Here is a 22,095-nt window from a genome sequence, read left to right as displayed (position 1 = left end):
ACTGTTATCAAAATGGTTCTTAATCACTGCCCAGATAGCCCTGATAATCAGAAACATAGCAATTTCTACATCATTGGGCTGCGATGTTGCACACTCACTGCATCCAATCAAGGGTCTTTGTTCAAGATGACACATCTTGATTCTATGTTAACCTAGGGAATTGGTGATATTCTTGAGTTCTGGGAATCAGAAGGAATGTCCAGGCTTTCTATTCTCAGCCCTATTGAGGCCAGCAATCTGCCTGAGTAGACAATGACTGTTACCTGAGGACCGTTATATAAAGATATGAGAGGCACTGCGTCTGCTATAGGACATGAAAAAAATTCAGCATTAATTGCTTTTTTTAAAGTGAGATAGGCTTTGGGGAGAAGCATCCAAGATCCTGCTCTCGTGTTTCAGGATACACTGGATGCCATAACCAGTGCTTCTCCTTGTGACTGCATGCACTGTAGTGGGACAGAAAGGAAAACTCCTGGATTCAGATCCCAAGTCAGAGTCATCATAGGAGAAAAAGAACTGGAGGAGAACAGAACTGGGTACCACAGAGTCAAACACAGTGCGAAGCTAACACTGGAAGTCTGTGCCCAGCCCTCTCAGCATTTAACAGAACACCTTAGACATGGTCTGTAAGATTTCTTTGTTTTTTATTGAGACCTGGAAACTTATATGCTCGTGCATCCCTTGGGCCTCCAAGGATGACAAAGATCCATTTCCTAAAGATTATTTGAAGATAAAGGCAAGTCCAGGCAGTTTGTGGAGAGGTCAGTGCTGTCTCCTCATACTGCATTTGTGACTCAGTTTCCTGCAGATTAGAAGCATCTTGCTTTGGCTCCCAGCCTGGGAATCAGCCTTGTGAATTGGCAATGACCTCAGGTTGATAAGACTGCGTGATAGTTTATAACCCCAACTTAATCTCTCTAATATCCTATTCTGGTTTGTTCCAAAAGTTCCATGAAGTTACCTCTGTCACTCTCTTAACTTAGTTGAGAGATATTGTTCTCACTTCTGCAAGGCTTTAGGCTCAGCCCTTCCTGTAGCAGTGACTTTGTTGGTCTGAGAGTCTGTCCACCTCACAGGCATGCTCAGCAGGAGCATTGCTCCCAGAAGAAGATCCCAGAGAACCAGAATCAAGCCTGGCACAATTTAAATTTAATTTTTTTTTTTTTGCTTTCTGTTTGGGGTCCATACCTGACTATGCTCAGGACTTATTCCTGGCAGTGCTCAAGGTGCCATATGCAGTACTGGGGATCAAACTGGGGCCAGTCACCTGCAAAGCAAGTGCTTTAACCCCTGGACTGCTTCTCAGGTTTCAACTCCATCACATTTGTTAAGAAGAATTCTTCCTGCCCTTGTTATTCTTGCATCAGAGGTAGCAAGACCCACATTCTATGAGCCACTACATATTATCTTCCTTTAATTTTTATGCTTTGTGGATTTATCACTGTTTTAAGATATTATGCAATTATGGGGATTTAGTATCAGAATCAGACCTGTCTGTGTATTGCTCTCTGTCCCAAGTTCATCCCCCACCCAAAATGTCCTTCTAAGAAGTACCTCCTTCCACTCCCTTCCTTTTTCCTTTTGGTAACCAGCACAGTTTCCACTGACTTCAGGGATTATTGTTGCAGTTTGTCTTGCCAGTTTTAGCTTTAGTTATTTATTAACATCTGAGTGAAAAGATCTGGTAATTATCTTTATTTATTCCACTTAGTATAATCATCTTAAGTTCCATCTATTTTGTCAAAAAGAGTGCAACTTAATCTTTGAACAGCAGAGTAGAATTCCAGTGATGATACCATGACTTTATTATCCACTCATCGGTGGATATGCATTTAGGTTGTTTCCATGCTTTGGCTACCATGACTACTGCTGTGGGCAACATAGGCATAAAATATGTTTGGAAATTAATGTTTTCATATCCTTCCAATTCAAATCCACCTATTTTTTTAGATTTCTTTCTCAACAAAAGCCTATAATTTTATTCCAGGTATTTTATTATAATATTCTTCTAAAAATTTAATTCATTAAAATGAATATTATAATAAACAATATCTCTGACTTTTACCGACTTTAAATTACTAAAGAAGAGATCTATAACAAAGCTGCAATTCTATAGGGATATAATAAAATTAATGAGCAAATGAATAGTTCAGTAAAGAATACCAAATTATATAAACACTTCAAATTTCAAAGATTTATAAGGAGACTCACTTAAGTCTACACCACAAAACCGTCTCATTATCATGAAAACATTACATTATTACTAACTTATGCAGAAGTCCAGCATTCTGGGGCTTGTCCAAATTTTTTTGTACTAAATGGCCCTTTTCATGTTCACATCTTGCGGACATAAGTACTTCGTGTTTCACAAACATGCATTAGAATCAACTATGGAATTGCTAAAACACAGATGTATTAGGCCTACTTATAAAATCCATCCACCTATTGATGAAGCACATGGATTGTCTGCTCTGGTTTATTTTCCCACTTCCCTTAAGGATTTTGGTGCTGCTGGTGCTGTGATAACCAAGAATCACACAGTGGAGTTTGAGGCTAGTTGGGGGCAGAGTTCACACCTACTTAGCGAGTTCACATACATTGTTGAGGTGCTTTCTTGGGGTTTCACACTTCATTTGTTCTAAAACATACCTGGCTGTGTTCCAGAGATTATCCTCTTTGTTGTGGCACTTGATGTGCTTGGGAGGGGAAGGGCAGTCCGGAAATTACAGACCATGGCACATACATACAGGCAGCACCAGGGTTGAACTCATAGTTCAGAATTTGCAAAACAGGCCATTTAGTCAGCCAGCTATCCCTGAACACATTGTCACTGTCACTGTCACTGTCCTCCCATTGTTCATCGATTTGCTCGAGCGGGCCCAGTAACGTTTCCATTGGAGACTTTTGTTGTTACTATGTTTGTCATATCGAATACATCATGGGTAGCTTGCCAGTCTCTGCCATGTGGGTGAGATACTCTTGGTAGCTTGTCAGGCTCTCCGAGAGGGGCAGAGGAATTGAACTCGGGTCGGCGATGTTGACTGTGTACAAGGCAAATGCCCTACCGCTGTGCTGGTGTTTGCCTTGCACGCAGCCAACATGGCCCTGAACACATTATTACTTTATCATTATTTTGTTGTTTGAGGGTCACACCCAGCAGTGCTCAATGCTCAGATATGCTCCTGGTGGTATTTAGAGGAACACGTGGTATCAGGAATCAAAACTGGACCTCCTGTATATAAGTTTTGTGCTCCAATTCTTTGGGATATCTCTCTAGTCCTGCTATAAAAAAAATATTCATACTGTTTTCTATAGACACTGCACCAGTTGACATCCCCCCAGCTGTGTAACAGGGCTCCTTTTGCTCCACATTTCACCACCACTTGTTTCCAATCCTTTTGACAAAGACCATCGTCACCAGTGTGATGTTATATCCCATTGTATACACATGTGTTTGGTGATTAAATATGATTCTAGGATTTATCAAAGCTGGTCTCATGACCACAGAAGTCACTAGAGATAAATAAAGCCAAGATCTTCCTGTTCACATGAAGTAAATGAGATCCAGAGATGGGACATGAATTGTGACAGTCACACTGGCCTTGAATTCAAATCCTTTAACTCATAACTCAGTGTTCTCATTGCATACAGATGCAGAGAGCTTCTTTCCAACAGCACATGTCCTAAAGGATTCACAGAGGCACATTTTCAAATCCAGACAATGTTTAAAATTTGCTGCCTAACTTCTTTTGTAAAGATTGCATTATTAGCAACTTGAAGCAAGGTTTTTTTTTATACTCAACAAGATTTTCCAGGAGCTTTATTTCTAGGAGGAGTCTGGCTACTCTGATGAGCAACTTTCCCCAGATACCAGCTCATATTCTGGCTCATTGTCCTGAATTCTGACTTTCTTGTATTCCTGTGGGGTAAGGGGAGTGCCGGAACTTTATCTATAGAGCAAATGGGTAATTATCATTAAGAATGGGGGGAAAGTGGTACTAAAGAGGGTTTGCTGAACCAAGACTGACTAAGCCCCAGGGCTTCTGTTCAAAGGAGCACTGGAATGCTTATGTTGGTGCCAATAAGCACAGAGAGTCTGGAGATCACCACTCTTGGGCTCAGCTTTGTGTGAGAAAATGGCATTCTCATTTGGGTCAATCCTGAAACAGTGTAATCTGAGGGGAGCAACTTGGGAGAGAAGAGAAAAACCAATAAATACTAAAAACAGGAAGCAGGAAAAGACAGGCCTGGATGTGCAATTCTTTTTGTGCCTGTTAAATGAACTCTGGTGGGGATGAGGAGAGAGAATTATCCTATTTATATATTGAAAGGAATTTTAAATATGCATAGGCAGGGAGAGAGGATCTGCAGAGATTGAAATGCAAAACACAACCTGGTCTGTGCATCTCCCCTTCTATCTCCCCATACCATTAGCAAGTTCCTTGCACCAATTTCTGGAAAGCTCCTAAAACTCAGAGCCATTTTTTTGCTTACTCAGCATTTTGGTTTTGGAGGAGCAGTTCTATTTTTATAAAGAAATGAGCCTTTACTTGCAAAACACCTTGCAAATGTGTTCATAAAGGAACACATCTCACACTTCTGCACTGACACACATACATCCAGCCAATCAATCAATTCATAAGTGTGCATGCATTCACAGAGACATACACATGCACACACACACGTGTGTGTGCGCATGCGCACACACAACATACACACACACACACACACACACACCTCTACCACCACCTTTACTTCTGCTACCAGTCTCCTTACCACTTGGAGCAGGACTCACAGACACTGCCTTCCATTTGCACACATTGAAAGAATATCATTTATTATAGGAGCATAGAATGCATGGCCTGGGAAATATTATTATTCAGAGATCACAATTTCTTTAGATACATGTTAAGAGACACAAAAATCACCCTAATTCTTCAGGAATATGCTTCATGCACATTTAAAAGACAATTTTCTGTCCTCACTATTCTACCAAACCTCCCTCACCAGAACATATCTTTTCCTCTAAAATATCAGGAGCCATTGTGCCCCCAAATGACTTCGCTTTGTAGCACATAAATCCTCTAGCAACTACTATGGGGCCAGTCAGAACTTAGGCCAACACACTAAGTTCACAGTGAGACTCCTGGAAGATAAAGGCATTTCCAAATAAACTCAAGACTTTTGTAAATTATCTTTGCATGTACCCTCCCCACCTCCAGTACTTTCCTTTTCTCCATTTTTCATCTATACACATACAATCCAATCCCTCTTAGGGAGCCTGTTCTGTAGAATTTGGCCACTGACAAAAATGAGAATTTCATTGGGGAAGTTGCCACTCACTAGTTATTTAAAGGATAGAAGATTTTAAAATCATGAAGCATGTTGATGGAAATTCAAGACTTGCAGGTTTTTAGATGTTGCTTCCACTAATGAATAGAAATATTGGAAAATAAATAGAGGTAAGTATTGAAGTATGAAAGACACATACTACCCTGGGGTGAACAAACCTGAGTGTGAATTCCTTGAGTAGGACATCTTGGAAAATGTAGCTCTTTAGCTTGGTCAATCACCCCAAACTCAAGAAGAAGCCAGTAAACCCAACATATTATACCATTCAGTTCAGCATCACCACTGCTGAAAATGTTTCTCATGGTTCCCTGATTACATCTACAGAATTACAATTTGGAGGAGAAAATGGGAGGGGTAGAAAGAGCTAATTCCATATGCAATATGGGGCGGTGGGTAGTTGTGTTTTCTATGAAAGACCCCATGGTTTTATGCAGTGATCTGGTTCTCTGGGCCTGAATGTCAGGGCCAAAGATCTGGCTTAGAAGGCGAGGGAGGAAACTCCCAGTGTAGGAGGTTTCCTGCAGGCCTGAGCCTTGTAGAAGTGTCACCCAGGGTAGAGCAAGTTAATGCACCCCTCAGTAGTCACCTCACAGGAAATAAGAGAACACAGTTTTAGACAAGTGATGAAGTCAGAGCTACAGTATGTGCATGCCTGTAGGTCTAGATTTGTAATCCTGGGACATTATGAACCATTATCACTGTAATTATATTAATGTACCTTTTTTTTAAACCAAGAATCAGAGAAGTGCTTACATCTACATTAAGCTTTCAGGCAATCAAAGACTGGGGGGATGAGGGAAAGCTGAAAAAGATATTAATGTGTGAAATACACTTATTGAAAAAACACACAAATTGCTTGAGAACAACTGAGAGTAATATTTCACCAGGCTATCCCAGTCTGCATCCAGTCTCTTGAAGGCATGTAAAAAGGCATCTTCTCAGTGTGGATTTGGCACCAAAGATTTCTGATATCTTCAAGCATGGTGACCATCAGATAAGAAACATTTCCCCTGCCTACTTTCAAATATCTGCTGTGCTTGGTGTGCACCAGCAGGTGAAAGGCTGGGAGGGGGCGCAGAACCTAGGTCTCAGAGCAGGTCTATGAGTAGCAAAGTAATGCTGGACGGGAAGACGGGGAGTTTACATACAACTGCTGGCTCTCTGGATGCCCAGTTGCTCATCTCTCTTTCATCTTTCTCACAGCCTTTTTGTAGAATTTTAAGTTTTAGTAAGGTTAAAATGAGTGTGATTCTATGAGAGAGGGCATGTATGTCTTAAGCTCCTGGAACACACACTCCCATTTCCTTTTATAAGAATATTTGCGGAGGAACAAATACAGTGGGTAGGGCACTTGTTTTGCACACAGTCGACCCAGGTTCAATCCCCAGCAATCCATATGTTCCCCCTTAACCCAGCTGGAGTTTTGCAGGCACGGGCCTTTAAATTCTGCTTCTTGCGATGGTTCTGTCTAACCTGCTTACAATATTTTGTGTGCCATGGTCCAGCCTGAGATTTTCCATGCTCTTTACCTAGCTGGTAGGTTTCAGATTTGACCTCTAATCATGATGGGCAGTGCTAGAATCACAGTTCTCTGTATGAAATCCTAATTTGTAAATAATCTAGAAATTATAAGAGAAGAGAAGGAAAAGGAATGGGAAATGCTACTTTGAGGGCAAGAGAATCCATCATAGCATTTTCCACCTACATACAAAACAAAATTTCTCTCTCTCTCTCTCTCTCTCTCTCTCTCTCTCTCTCACACACACACACACATACACACAGGTCCTGCACACCTGGCATTCACACATAGACATGGCAGACACTTTTTTTCTAAACCCGCCAAGGTGTGAAGAATGAACCTTTTATCTTACATCTTGGATGGATTGTCTGTGTCTGAATGTTCTGTTTCTGTGCTGATAGGAATCTAAGTCATTAACCCCACTCAGCACACTTTATTTGTTTGTTTGTCTCTTCTTAATGTAAGTGGAACTAAGACAGAACTCAGAAGGAGGACTAGGGCGGAAAAAATAGGAAGGACACACGATATGCACTCAATAAACATTTCCTTCACTTGTTCCTGCGCCAAACCTTTCAGGCAGTGAGCGTAATGAAGTGTGTGCACTGTACATCTAGCAACAACACTTATTGTTAGAAAGAAGCCAGTATTTTGAAAAGCTTGTTCCAGACATCACACACAGGGACAAATTAAATTCTTAGAACTCGGAAATGATGAGGCTGGGACCACTGCCAAACTATGGGTGAGGAGTGGTCAGTGATGGTCCTGAAAGTCTCTCAGGGAGAATTGACTTCATTAACCTCAATGGCTCCCTGAGTTCTGTGAGCATTATGTACAGAAACCCTAAGTTAATGAGGTATAGAGACTTACAAAGAGAGCGCCTTTACTTGCATATGTCAGCAAACTACAGGACCCAGCATGCTTTGCAACCCCTAGAGGAAGTAAAGTCACTTTATGCACCAGTGGAACAGAAAGTTCCTCCAGAGATCAGCTGGGGTTCAGGTAGTTTTTGATTCAGTGATCTGATTGTAAGTCTCCCCGTGAATGCACTTTTCAATTTGCGATACTTTCTTTTTGTTGTTGTTTTGTTTTGTTTTGTTTTTTAGTAAACCCATTTATTCTGGGAAAAATTTATTTTTTTTTTTGGGAAGTTATAGTCCTTATCCATGTTCTGCTTAGAGGAATTGACGTATTTTAGAAGAGCCATGTAGTTGAAAAGTAAAATTAAATCACCGTGAACTAAGGTGGGTTGAGTCTGTTCCTTAAACGAAGAACCAGTTCATATGGCATGTCACCCTTGGACACGGAGAGCTCATCTCTGCAAAGCACTTCCTGTCACCGTCAGAAGATATGCAATGGGCACTTGTTCCCCGAGCAGAAATCCTCCTACTCACAGTCATGTTCAGGGCCTCACACTGAAGGTTTTTACTGTCCCTGCACAAGGAAGTTCCATGGTGTGGGCTGCACAGGACATTGTTAGGGATAGATAAGAGATGTGAAAGAAGTATAGTGTTAACACAAAAGAGCCCCTGGGAGACAAGATCAGCCTCATATTTAACAGGGTCCTATGAAAATTGAAAACATGGGGCTTCTTGTTCAAAAAGTAATCGCAATTTCAAGACAGAATATTGAAACCCAGCCTGGAATCCTTGTGAATGCAGGGCCCTGTTCTTACAAGTTGTACACTCACAAAGCCAGTTCTGCTTGGAGGGGATAATATCCAACCCTTCTAGGATGTGTGAGAAAATTAAATCCCTGAATGGAAGGCATTTTCTTGTTCTAGTTCTGCATAAATCCCTTGTTCTCAAAGATCTCCACAAGGAGAACGAGCAGCTCACCTACCAGGCATGTGACCCCAGACAAATATCTTCACCTCTCTCTCCCTCAGTTTATTTGTTAAGTAAGGATCATAGTGGCACCAACATGAGACTGGTTATTACAGTTAAATGAGGTAATGAAGAAAGTTATAGAAAAGTACATAATAAATAAGCAGTTCTCAATAAATGAGCTGAGGTGATATATATATATATATATATATATATATATATATATATATATCATTGTATCACTGTCATCCCATTGATCGTCGAATTAAGAGGGTGCCAGTAACATCTCTATTCCTACCATATTCCTACCAGCTCATTTTTTCCTAACAATTAGAGACTCTTTCAGGGTCAGGTGAATGAGACCTGTTGTCATTACTGTATTTGGCATATTGAATATGCCACGCGGAGCTTGCCAGGCTCTGCCAATGGGGGCAGGATACTCTCAGTAGCTTTCTGGGCTCTCCAGGAGGCATATATTTTATGTATTTGTCTCTATGATTTGTTGCCTACTGTCTGAACCCCATCAGATACGGTGTAGTAATTGTGGAAAATGGGTAGGAAGTGTCATAATGAAGCGGCCATATGATCCAGAAATTGGCCTGGAGTGTGGCGGTGGTTGGGTAGTGGAAGTCGGCTGCCAGGGCTGGGTCCCTGGGTCCCTGGGGTGGGGAGGACTCTCACCTTCCCCAGAGCCTGGCACGGAGTCCAGTGGCATGGATAATTAGTAATGGAACCATCACTTGATCACTTGATGGGAGGGTTTTTGTTTTAACCACTGAGTATAATATTTGTGGGTTGTTTGCAAATGAATGGTATTATCTTAAAGAAATTTCCTTCTCTCCTTATTTTTTGAGCATTTTTATGAGAAATGGGTGTTGGATTTTTTCAAAACTTGACCACCTGACCTCCCATTACTTACTGATTTATCAAGCGGGTGCCAATAACGTCTCCATTCGTCCCTGTCACATGCTATTGTAGCCCAATGGCATCTGCTTGTTCTAGGAACATGAAGAGCCTCAAACCAATCATTCAGGGTCTTGATGAAGAAGTCTGACCATCTCGTAGGTGGGCGGCTACATGATCTTTTGATGTCCCATGGTATCCAGTCAGTAGTGGCTCTAATCCAGCGGTTGTCTCCAAATCCCATTACATGTCCAGCCCATCTGATTTTCGACACCTTGGCAAACGAGACAGCGTCCCTGATTCTTGACCATCAACGGAGGTCAGAACTCCAGATTCTTTCCCTCATTTGAGTGAAGCGTGATACTCTAAGCATAGATCTTTCAATTTCTCTTTGGGAGACCTAAATAGCATTCTTATCATATATATATATATATATATATATGTATGTATATATATGTATATATATATATATATATCTTATCTATCCCTAACAATGTCCTGTGCAGCCCACACCATGGAACTTCCTTGTGCAGGGACAGTAAAAACCTTCAGTGTGAGGCCCTGAACATGACTGTGAGTAGGAGGATTTCTGCTCGGGGAACAAGTGCCCATTGCATATCTTCTGACGGTGACAGGAAGTGCTTTGCAGAGATGAGCTCTCCGTGTCCAAGGGTGACATGCCATATGAACTGGTTCTTCGTTTAAGGAACAGACTCAACCCACCTTAGTTCACGGTGATTTAATTTTACTTTTCAACTACATGGCTCTTCTAAAATACGTCAATTCCTCTAAGCAGAACATGGATAAGGACTATAACTTCCCAAAAAAAAAAATATATATGTATATATATACACACACACATACACATATACATATACATATGTATATATATACATATACATTTATTATTTAGGCTGTATTGATAGCACAGCAGGTAGGGCATTTGCCTTGCATGCAGCCAACCCAGGTTCAATCCCTTTATCCCTCTCAGAGAGCCTGGCAAGTTACCTAGAGTATCCCACCCACAAGGCAAAGCCTGGGAAGCTATCCGTGACATATGTGATATACCAAAAACAGTAACAAGTCTCACATGGGGATGTTACTGGTGCCCGCTCGAACAAATTGATAACAACGGGAGAACAGTGCTACAGTGCTATATTCATTATGTATTTATTAATTTGGGCTGGAGCGATAGTGCAGCAGGTAGGGCATTTGCTTTGAACGCTGCTGACCCGGGTTTGATTCCTCCATCCCTCAGAGAGCCTGGCAAACTACCAAGAGTATCCCGCCCACACAGCTGATTCTGGCATGCTCCCTGTGGCGTATTTGATATGCCAAAACAGTAACAAGTCTCACAATGAAGACGTTACTGGTGCCCGCTCGAGCAAATTGATGAACAGTGGGAGGACAGTGCTACAGTGCTATTTATTTGTCTGGAAGCCTTGGGTCATATCTGGTAGTGCTGAAATGATGTTTCTTGTAGTCTTCAGGAGTGATCTCTGGTAGTACCCAGAGGATGGGATATCGTGCCAGGGATTTGAATTAAGGTCACAACCAAAATGACTGCCTGAAAACAAATGCTTTGCCTCCTGTACTATCTCTCTTTCCTTAGCAGAATACTGGTAACAGCAGTAGACTGTGGACCTTCAGAAAATACCCTGCATAGTAATTCCCTTTTAGTGCCTTTGCTTTTCTGTGTCAGAGAAGAGAAATCTTTTCAAGGTCTTTTTGCCAACAATCATCATAAGACACCTCCATGTAGTGTGAGATGCTAGAGGTTAGAACAGGAGGAAACACATCAGGTCTAGGAAGAAGCTAGAATTTATAAAGCTGACTTCAGCAGCTCCACTCCTGGGACTCTGGCTCCATCAGAGAGCAGGCTGTCTTCAAAAAGGAGATTCTGACATTTGCAACAGAACGAGGAGAACCAGAGGGCATTATACAAAGCAAAATAAGCCAGACACAGAAAGACTAATACTGACAGATCTCATTTCTGTTAGACACTAAAATAATCAAACTCCAAGAAATAAAAGTAGGGAAGTAGAAATGAGGAGGTCATAGCAAGTACAAAGTTTCAGTTATGTAAAATAATTAAGTTATAATGATTTACTCTACATCATAGTAACATGTAATTAAACTGCACTGTGTGGTAACTTACACTAATTAACTTAGTGTAAGTACATAGTGTAAGTACTCTGCGGTAACTTACACTAATTAACTTATACTAATTGGTATTTTACATAGTAGTCTGTACTGTATACATAACATTTGCCTCTACATCAAAAGTTAGTAATGATGACGATGATGATAATGGTGATAATAAAGCAAACAAGAAACTTTTGAAAGTGATAGATATGCTTATGTTCTTGATAATGGTGCTGCTATCCCAGGTATATGCTTATTTCCAAACTCATTCAGTAGTAAACATTAAATACATGCATGGTTTACATATATTAGCCATAGTTTCCATTTAAAGAGATTAAAAATAAAAGTAAGGAGCCAGTTCAATAGTACAGCACTTATGGTACGTGTCTTGCAATGCACTGCATCCTCAGGTCCTAGTACTGAATGTCCATCCTAGTTCACAAAGTACTGCTAAGGGTGACACCACTTGGGAGGTCAAACAAGGAAGACTGAGTTGCATAATACCAGCATCTCCAACCAGTGTACTTAATGCAGATTATCCTATAGTCCTTGTCCATATTCTGAACTTCAGTTCAGTTCTCACAAATTAGAATCTACCAATATGGAACCCAGGGATCCATCATAACAAGGACCTCAGGTACTGAGACTTTCCCACCAGAGGATGAGCTCCGTAGCTGGAGGTTAGCTGGAGGTGCATGATCCCAGCCTCTTCACTTGCCTGGGTGCAACATCCGTATTACTCCCTTTGGGCTTATAGCCCTGTGGTGGCCAGGCCCTGCCAGGACACCTGCAGCTTCCAATTTAAGCTCAGTGGTCGGTTGTCAGATGGTTCACTGCACACATCTCACATGTAACACACATAAAGGCTGATGCTGGGACAGTCACTCAGCCACTCCATCTGGTTCTGGTCTGAAAAGACTTTGGTGTTCTGAAAGTAGCCTAGAGAGGCTGAACATGTCCCCATAAATGTGTCTTAGTCTCCTGCAGCCTGAAGCTCTGAGGCATCTCTTCAAAACCTCATGTTTTCTTTTACAAAGAAAGCATTTGAAGGGGCTGGAACGACAGTACAGCAGGCAGGGAGTTTGCCTTGCCTGCGGCCAACCCGGGTTCAATTCCCAGCATCCCATATGGTCCCCCAAGCACCACCAGGAGTAATTTCTGAGTGCAGAGCCAGGAGTAACCCCTGTGCATCGCCGGGTGTGACCCAAAAAGCCAAGAAAAAAAAGCATTTGAGTTATTTACAAAAGGGCAGTGATCATTTTTATCCCCCACTTTAAGATCAGATAAATAAAATATCAGATGTTTTATTTTAAAAATCAGATAGATAAAGTTGGTTAAAAGGTAAAAGCTTCCTGTTATAAGTCCTGGTGACATGGATATAACTGAAGCACATTGACTGGCTAACAATATCATTTTGCATATTTGAAAGTTGTTAAGATAGTAAATGATGTTATAAGAAAAATTGCAGTTGTGACAGTGAATGTTGCTTTGCAATGATAATTCTGCCATGCATCTATGCACACATAAATGAAACCATCATATCGTGCCCCTAAAACTCATGCAATGTTGCATGTAAATGATACCTCAATAAAATTTGAACAACTCTCTTATAAATGCAGAGTTTTGTGAACTGCTCTAAGATGGTAAGGTGTTCTGCTCCTTCAAACCAACCAAAGTCAGCAAATATCAGTCTTAACTGTTCAAGGTAGAGTGCTTGGCCCTATCAGTTCCTCCCTCTGGGAAAGGGAGAGAAATCCAATGAAAACCAAGTTTCCATCATCCAAGAGATGTGGTAGTAATGATTTATTATTCTGCACTATGTCTCCTGCCCAGGTTCCCAAATGTACTTTCTTTCAATGCACTTAATTCACATTTTAATTCTGCCTTAGGATATTACCAGAGATTAATGCTAACTTTATTCTCCTTTTTTGATGGAGTTTCTATTAGCCCCAACCTTATTCTTCAGGGTGTTTCACTTATAAAGAAAATGCTGGAAGACCAGGATGCAGCCCAGCGTATACTGCAGGAGGAGAGACGTGGAGCTCCATGGGACCTCCACAGGTTCTTGATGCCACTGTGCCTCTTTTATATATCCCTTTGAGATGACATCAACTGCACAAGCATCCTTAAAAATATAACCAAGTCTGAGATAACTACTCATGTCCAACACAGCCCCCGAGTGACCCAGAGCTGTCCCGAGACCATATCCCTCTGTGGTCAGCACTAAGTTCCCCCATCAGGCCAGGGAGGTGGCCAACTCAGACACTGCGGAACACAGGAACAGGTTAAGAGGAGAAAAGTCATTGACTCAGCTCCCTAAAGCTTCATTTTTCATTATTTTGGTTCAAAGTACTTCTCACAGAGTTTTGTTTGCTTTGTTCTTCATCTGCTGGTTTATCCTACCATTGCCATGGAAGCTTTTGGAGAAGAAGGGTTGTCAATTGTCTTGTTCAAAAATTAAGCACCATAAAACATAAAGGTGTTAAGAATGGTTACGAAGTGAAAGGAAAAAGAGTTCACTTAAACCAATTTTGAGGGACCCCCTGCCATGCCATGTGGGGTGCTATCTAATAAGTATAGAACATTTAATAACCTGACAGATGAAAGCAAATCATTATTTTGAAAGTCAAAATAGGCACAAACCCATTAATTGTGTTCCAAAAAAGAGGCAGGCAACAGCCTAAACAGCCAATGCAACAACACCCAGCATGTCAAAGGTTAGAGTCAATGCTCAGAGAAAAGCAATACCAGGCCAAATCAGATATGACAAATGTGTGTTTTGGGGGGCAGGGTGAGGCTTGGGAGAAAGCTAGAGAAAGGCTAGAACCTCATTGATTAAGAAGAGAGGAAAATGACTTCTAATAACCTGCCCTGACTGTGGAGTCAAGCTGGACCCGCAGGAAACCCTGGTGGTAAGAATCATGGCAGCGGCCACAAAATATTTCAGCACCTATGTACTTGTCCATTCACTCCTGAAAATTACATTCTATTAATTTCTGAATTTATGAGCTCCAGTACACACTAGGTTTTGACTGGTCTGAATGAAGCAGTTCACAAGTTAGTCCTGGTAGGAAGAATAAAGTGAACAAAGGATCGTAGGGAGAAATGGGGCAAGCACATAAGGAGCAGCTGTTTGCTTGCTGTGAGAACCATGACTCCAACATTCTGATTTCTAGGAAACTTATTAGAAACTCATATGAAGATTCAGATGACTAGAAAACTACCTTAGCTAGTTAGTTGGGAGCTGGTTGCCAAAAGAGTGAACCTTGTGATTAGTGAACTGAAACTTTCAGTCCCATCCTTCATCCCATCCTACCTCACCTGAGGGGTGAAAAGCAAAAGGTTTAATCAACCACTAGTCACTAATGAGTTAATCAACCATACCTATATAATAACAACCCCAGGAGAGCTGATCCAAACAATTGAGTCAAGGGTAGGGAGAGTTGAGAGGGAGAGATATTGGGGTTCTTGGGGTCCCATGTGGGTATACTGTGATGGATGTGTAAATAACTTTTTTTTGCTTTTTGGGTCACACCCGGCTTTGCACAGGGGTTACTCCTAATTCATGCACTCAGGAATTACTCCTGGCAATGCTCAGGGGACCATATGGGATTCTGAGAATCAAAGTTGGGTCAGCCACGTGCAAGGCAAACGTCCTAGTCACTGTGCTATCGCTCCAGCCCCAACATGGGAAATAATTATTAACAGTATTTAAAATCACAGAATCTCAATCAATAATAAAAATGTATACATAAAGTTGTGAATCGTGCCCAGAGAGATAGTACAGAAGTTAAGGCACATGTCTTGCATGTTGTTGGTCATATTCAATCCTTGGTACCACAGGTTCCCCATTCATTCCCTGAATACCAGAGGTTGTGACCCTGGGATCATCCAAAAACTGCCAAGGTGGCCTGAGTAATCCTATGCATCACAGGACATGACCAACACCACATCCTGGGACCTTCACATTGAACCCATAGTCAAGTTGTCTGAGAACTGCTGGGAGGAACACTTGAATCCCCTGAGCACTGCTTGAATTTCTGTCTCCCAATCCCACAAAATAAACTAACAAGAGATTGGATTCAGTGATCTTCCTTGTTGGGGCAACTGAGCACTTCCATGAATCCCTGGGTCAAATTCCATGAGAGCAGAAGTCTCCTTTCTGTATTTTACTCAGGCATATCTTTCAATTGGCTATTTTTGAACAATGCCCACTGTAATAAATTTGCAATTTAGAATGACATTTTCTGAATTCTGAAGGATGCCCTAGAAAATTAAGCTATGGGACAATCTAGGTTATAGACAATCGGAAGCACAAAAAGCATCCTGAGCTTGCAAATGGCCCCTGTAGTGCAGGGCAAGCTGGGATAACTGTGAAATGGGATTCTAGCTCTAGGCAGAGAGTGGAAACCTTAGCTCAATTGCTTTGAACTCCCAGATAGTTTGCAGGTCTCTAAGCATTTCCTGTTTGGGGAGCTCCCTCCCCAGCACTGGAATTTGGTGATCAGCTTGTGATTAGAAACTTGTTAATTAGAAACTTGGTCCAGAAATTCATTCAGGGCAATTCAAGAGCCTAGGGTCACTTGCACCTTAAATCAGTGACCTCAGAAAAAAAATTGCATTAATAAGCCAATGACACCTGGGGGTCAGAGAGTTAGTAAAGAGTTTAGTAAGATATTTTCTTGCACAAGGCTAACCTGAGTTAAATATCCACCTGCCAGGAATAATCCCTGACCATGAGTAGGTAAATCCCAATCTCCCCCGAACAAAACAAAACAAAACAAAAAATATGCCATGCCAATCTAAAGCTTAGGTCCTGCCTTGGAGCATGATTTCATAAAGGTATTTCACAAAAATAGTTTTGCAAGAGGGTCCCAGTTTTCTTTTTTCTCACTGAGGCTTTCCCTCAAGGCAGATACATACACGGCTTCTGCTTCTGGTGCCAGAGATTGTGCTTCTTAGGACAATATTCAGGGGTCCAGGGGAAAAAACTCTCTGGGCAGGTAGAAAAAACTACTGAAATATCAGGTCGGGAAAAGGGTGGCCAAGCAGCAGCCCCTTCTTCAGCTCGCTCTTCCTCATGAGATTTCCAGAAGAAATGGGCTCTTGTGCTTTCTAACAATAATCTAAATCCAGAGGCATCCACTTTCATCTTGCTCAGCTGAAAGGCCTTTTAAGCTCCCCCACTGTTTGTTTTGGTTTATTACTGAAAGGCTAAAACCATAAAAAAAATCATTGTTGTGGGTATTTTCCAGTTGAGATGAAATATTTAACAAGGGAGAGGTGGGGAGGAGGAGGTTTGCTGAAAATACTATTTTTTAAAGGTCAAAAATGCATAAGCCCATTACTTTAATATTGTTTGTACTCATGGGAGATGAAGTGCTCTGTGTCTCCCCCAAACTCTGATGCACACGTGCATCAACCTGGCAGGACCATCCCCCCACACTCCGGCTACCATCCTTTTACCGGGAATCTTCTCCCAGCATCCTCTTGCTCCTGGGAATCTCCCAGGAGTCCACCAAGCACAGAGGTGAGCTCTGGTTTCCTGGCACGACAAACAATCCTTTCACCTCTCTACCCACAGGATTCTCATACCCCCCTCACCACTTCGACCCATCAAAGATATACCTTTGCTCATTTTTTACCACCTGTGCTCTTATTTATCTGTGTTATAGAATTATTTCCATCAGTTTGGAATAAGCTACAGCTTCTCCTTCTCTCCCATGCTGATCCATGAATATCCTAGCAAAGCATTTCTGACTTGGTGTGATTTCACCTTAGACTGTTCACCCCATCACCAAGACAGAGCTTCAGATAGGCATTTAGCTTGAGCTCTTTGGGTCTTATCTTTGCTTTAAGACTCTGAGATTATTAAAAACAGGGACTATGGTTTGTATAATTATGTGACCCCCAACAAATGCCATACCTCTCCACAGAAACCACTGTGTGTGTATCCTTTAGATGACTGAATTGAGGAAGAAACCAACAAACCCCTTTTTCTCTGCAGCATTTTCTCCACTATTTGTGTGAAAATTGAATCCTTAGAACACGCCAAAGCACTCTACATAATGGATGTATCTTCTGATTGGATTATAATTGAAATATGATTTTTTTCCATAATAACAGAGCTACCTTGATGGACAGGAGGGAGAAGACAGATGTAATGGATAATTGATGAACAGTTTGCATAGTACCATAGTGCATATTTTATATACATTAGAGCTTTATAGGAACACCCCAAGATCCTGCTGCTGCTATATCATCCCTCGCAGTGTAGCAGATTACATGATTATACAGTTGGAAAAATTCAAAGAATGGACAAAAAGGGAGGGTGTGAGAAAGCAAGCTGTTCTTTAGCTGACTGCGGGTGGTTTGAAGGGAAACTTGACGTAGCCTGAGAAATGAGGCTTTCCTGCCCACTTTAGAGATGCTCCCCGCCCCACTGCACAATAGCCACCAAATACATGGAACTAGTGATGTGGGTGGGAGGGTGGATCTAAGATGTGCCGTAAATACTGCAGCAAAATCCACACTGAAGTATAGAGACGATGTATGAACAAAATAATGATACAAGCTATCTCATTAAAAATATATTTGGGGTTTTGGGTAACACCCAGGGTGGGTCAGAACTTACATCTGCCTCTACACTCCGTGGGAGTGGGGACCTTAGAGGACCATATGGAGTGGGAGGGATTGACCCAGGATGCCTGCATACAAGGCAAGTCCCATACCTATTATATTCAACCTCTGGCCCTCATTTATAATTTTGATTTTGGTTAATCTGTATAAACTATTGGCTCTGTTGGGTTAAATAATATATAGGCTACTGATTTTGACTGTCTTTTAAAAATCTTACTGTAGCAGAAATTCTTTGAACCACGGGGTTATCACAGTGATATGCACCCACTTCTATTGGATGGCCCTGTTGTACATTGTTTTCAAGATCGAGTAGAATATCAATCTTCTCATCCCCCAGAATGAAAAAGAACACCATTCAAATGCCCAAACAAGCAGGTATTGGCCAGCTCACAGTGGCACAAGGGTGATTCTCTGGCCAGTTCTCTACACTGTTTTCCATAGGGAATGATATCTAAGTGTAGATACTAATCCAGAAACAACATGGGGGTCAGCATGTGCATTGGGCAGGAAAGCTCTTGTCTAGCAAGCCTGTCTAGAAAGCCCTGAAATCCATCCCAGTACTTCATGGCTCACAGTACCACTGGGTGACTCCATTTCTGGGTCAGGACATTGCTGGGAGAGGCCCCAGGACCTTTCAATGTGATCCTTTTAAAACAAAATTAAGAAATCATTAATGAGACTATTACCAAGCCTCAAGATCACAAACCAAGCCGAGCCTCAAGCAGGAAGTGTGCCAAGAAGTAATTGTCATACTTGGAGGGAGGGACAACAATTGTAGGAGAATCTTTATTAAGTGGACCTGCTTTGCTAAGTTGTAGTATTTTTTCATCATCATGGAGATTATTCATATTAATGGACTATTCAGATGGTACCTGTAAAATGGACTGATCAGTATGGCTTAACTGATTCTCTACTTAGGTACCATTTACTATAACATTTAGGTCTACTAGTTTACCCACTAGAAAATGCTTAAGACTAGTTTATAATCGAAAGAGGCTTTGAAATGAACATCTTTTTTTCATCTCTCTTCTTAATCAGCCTGAGCAAAGCTTTGGCACAGAGACCAGGCATGGACTACCTGCACTTCTGAAGCAGTTGGCAATGTGGGCAGTATTTGGTGAGGGGATACAGCATACAGTTTGAATCTGATTATACCTAGTGACAACCAAAGTCTCTTTCCTGTAATTGACTTGACCTCCAGCTTAAGTCATACTTATCTGAAATCTTAAGTAGCATATCAATCATCTGAGTCTCTGTAAGAAATGATTTAAGAGAGCAGCTTAAAACAACACACATTTCTAATCCCCCAGAATTTATGGGTTAGGAATTTAGGTGTAGGTTAACCTCATGTCAGGGCTTCTTATTTTATACAAGTCTGCCATGAAGATTAGCCAAGACTGCAGTCCATCAAGGTCTAGCCAGGGTGGTATTAAGTCCAAGCTCACGCTCATGGTAGCTACTTCCATGTAAGTATGTATCTACTGTAGGTTGCTGAGACAAATGCTTACAAATTTGGCTTTTGCTTTGTCTATTAACTACCCAAATGACTCACCCTCAATTTATATCTGCTCATCACTTCCCTACATTTTTTCCCTACTCCGTACCTACTTCTCACATACATAAGCCTTTAATCACAGGATAAATTTATTTTACAAAAGACTGAGTCAGCAGCTTATGTGGAACTAAATTCTCTGGATCACATGAGAGTTCTATTGAAAAATGACTTGTAATGCAATTCTTTGTGGCTTTTCACTTGCAGTTGTACTAACAGATTAAAGACCAGAGAGGAGCAGACCCTTACCCAGCAGAATGCCAGTGCTTTCTTGAAACTATGCCACTAATCTCTGGACAAACAGGTGTCTGCCCTTTTGCCAGCCAATTTTGTCCACTCAAGAGACCACCTGAATAGCAAATGAAGTGAATATAAAGTTGCAGCTTGTGAAATAACAAAGAAAGATCATTTCTCTTACAACAGGATACGTTTTATACCCCCATACTTGTCTACTTGTGGAGTTCATCAAAAACCAACTCTTTGTTTACCAAAGCCCATTGAAGTGGGGATGGGAAACTGGAGGAGAAAACTACAATATCCGCTGCCCTACTCAGGGTAGGATTGATTCTTCAGATCCACAACAGAAGGGGAAGCAGGGCTGTTAATGCAGTCCAGGACCCACAATTGACCATGAGGGTGAGAGACCTCTCTTCTAACCTGCATCCTCCACATTCTGGTCCCTTCAAACGGAACCTCAGTCAAACATTTGCACCTACACTATAGATAAAAACTTCCATTGGACATATTTTAGTTTTGAAGTCTCTTATCATTCTATGATTCCTTAAACCAAAGAAAAATTTCTCTGCTACTTGGATAGGGGGTCTGACCATCAAGTACAAATGCTGAGTGACCTAACACCGGGACCTCAGGACCTGAGCATGTTTGCTTGTTCTCAGGCAGGATGGTTTCATGTGTGTCTCTTTCAGCTCATATCTCCCTTTGCTGTGGATTTTCTCTCTCCCCCTCAAACTATCCTTTCCAGTCATTCCTAAATCTAGTTAATCCAATGTACTGCTTTCATGACTGGCCTTCTCTCCTGCATGCAGAGCGATGCACGTGTATCCACACATCCTCCTTTAACGTGCTGCATCTCATTGATGTGGGTTTAGGGAAACAGTAAAAGAGATCTATGCAAAATGAGTTAAGAGTCCTGGTTAAGGACTTCAGGGGCCTCTCCTATGAGTTTAATGCATCAGCTTTACCTTTAATATTTTCATATATCCTTCCCTGCTTTCCTAGACACTTAGCTTTGCTCTAAATAGCCATAAAGAGTGATGAATTCTGGGTAAGTAATTAAAGTCCAATTTGCCCCTTAACTTTTATTTATACCTAATAGAGATTGATGTGTGTGTATGCATGCATGTGTGTGTGCAGATATGTGCATATGCTTTCCCAGCACATCACCCACTCCATCATCTGGGATGGGAATACTGAAGATATTATTGACTCATGACTCATCATTCTTCTTTATGCTTCACATCTAATCAGTCACCAAGCCCTTATGATTCCACTTAAAACATTTCTCAAAACTCTCTCCTCCTGTGCATTCCACTGGCTATTGCTATGTGTTTTCTGGGGTTGCTGTGAAGATTAATTTAATATGTCTTCTTTATACAGGTGATGGCTCAAATACAATTTGGAATGTGATTCTGTGGATATTTTAAAAGGATCTTAACACCTGAATCAGCAGAATGAATAAAATAATGTGGGTGGCCATCACACAGTCAGTTGAAGTTCTGACTAGAATAGAAAGTTTGATCCTTTTTCATATTGATTTTTAGAATTCAATGGCATGGATGGAGTATTGTTAATTATTTTATATACACTCTACTATGCTATTGTGTCACCAACAAGGTGTTCATTCTTGCCACTACTGATTTTTTAAATTTAATTATATCTTTAAGCTCTATGTTTACAATAGTGTTGACATTATGATTTTGGTTTATATTGTTACCTCATATTGCTACCACCAACATGCCCAAGGACTCTCTACTAATCTTCTTGTGATACTTTCAGTCCAACTTATCATGGCTCCTACTGTCTTTCCCCAAACCTGGAATTCTCAGTTCTGTAACCCACTATGAAGATTTTTTTTAATCAATTAATATTATCCATACCCTGTATTTGCTTCTATAAATACTACAGATGAACAATATCATCTG

The sequence above is a fragment of the Sorex fumeus genome, unplaced genomic scaffold, assembly GCF_029834395.1.
Source record: "Sorex fumeus unplaced genomic scaffold, SorFum_2.1 ptg000006l, whole genome shotgun sequence".
Lineage (NCBI taxonomy): Eukaryota > Metazoa > Chordata > Mammalia > Eulipotyphla > Soricidae > Sorex > Sorex fumeus.
Note: the sequence above shows the minus strand (reverse complement) of the source record.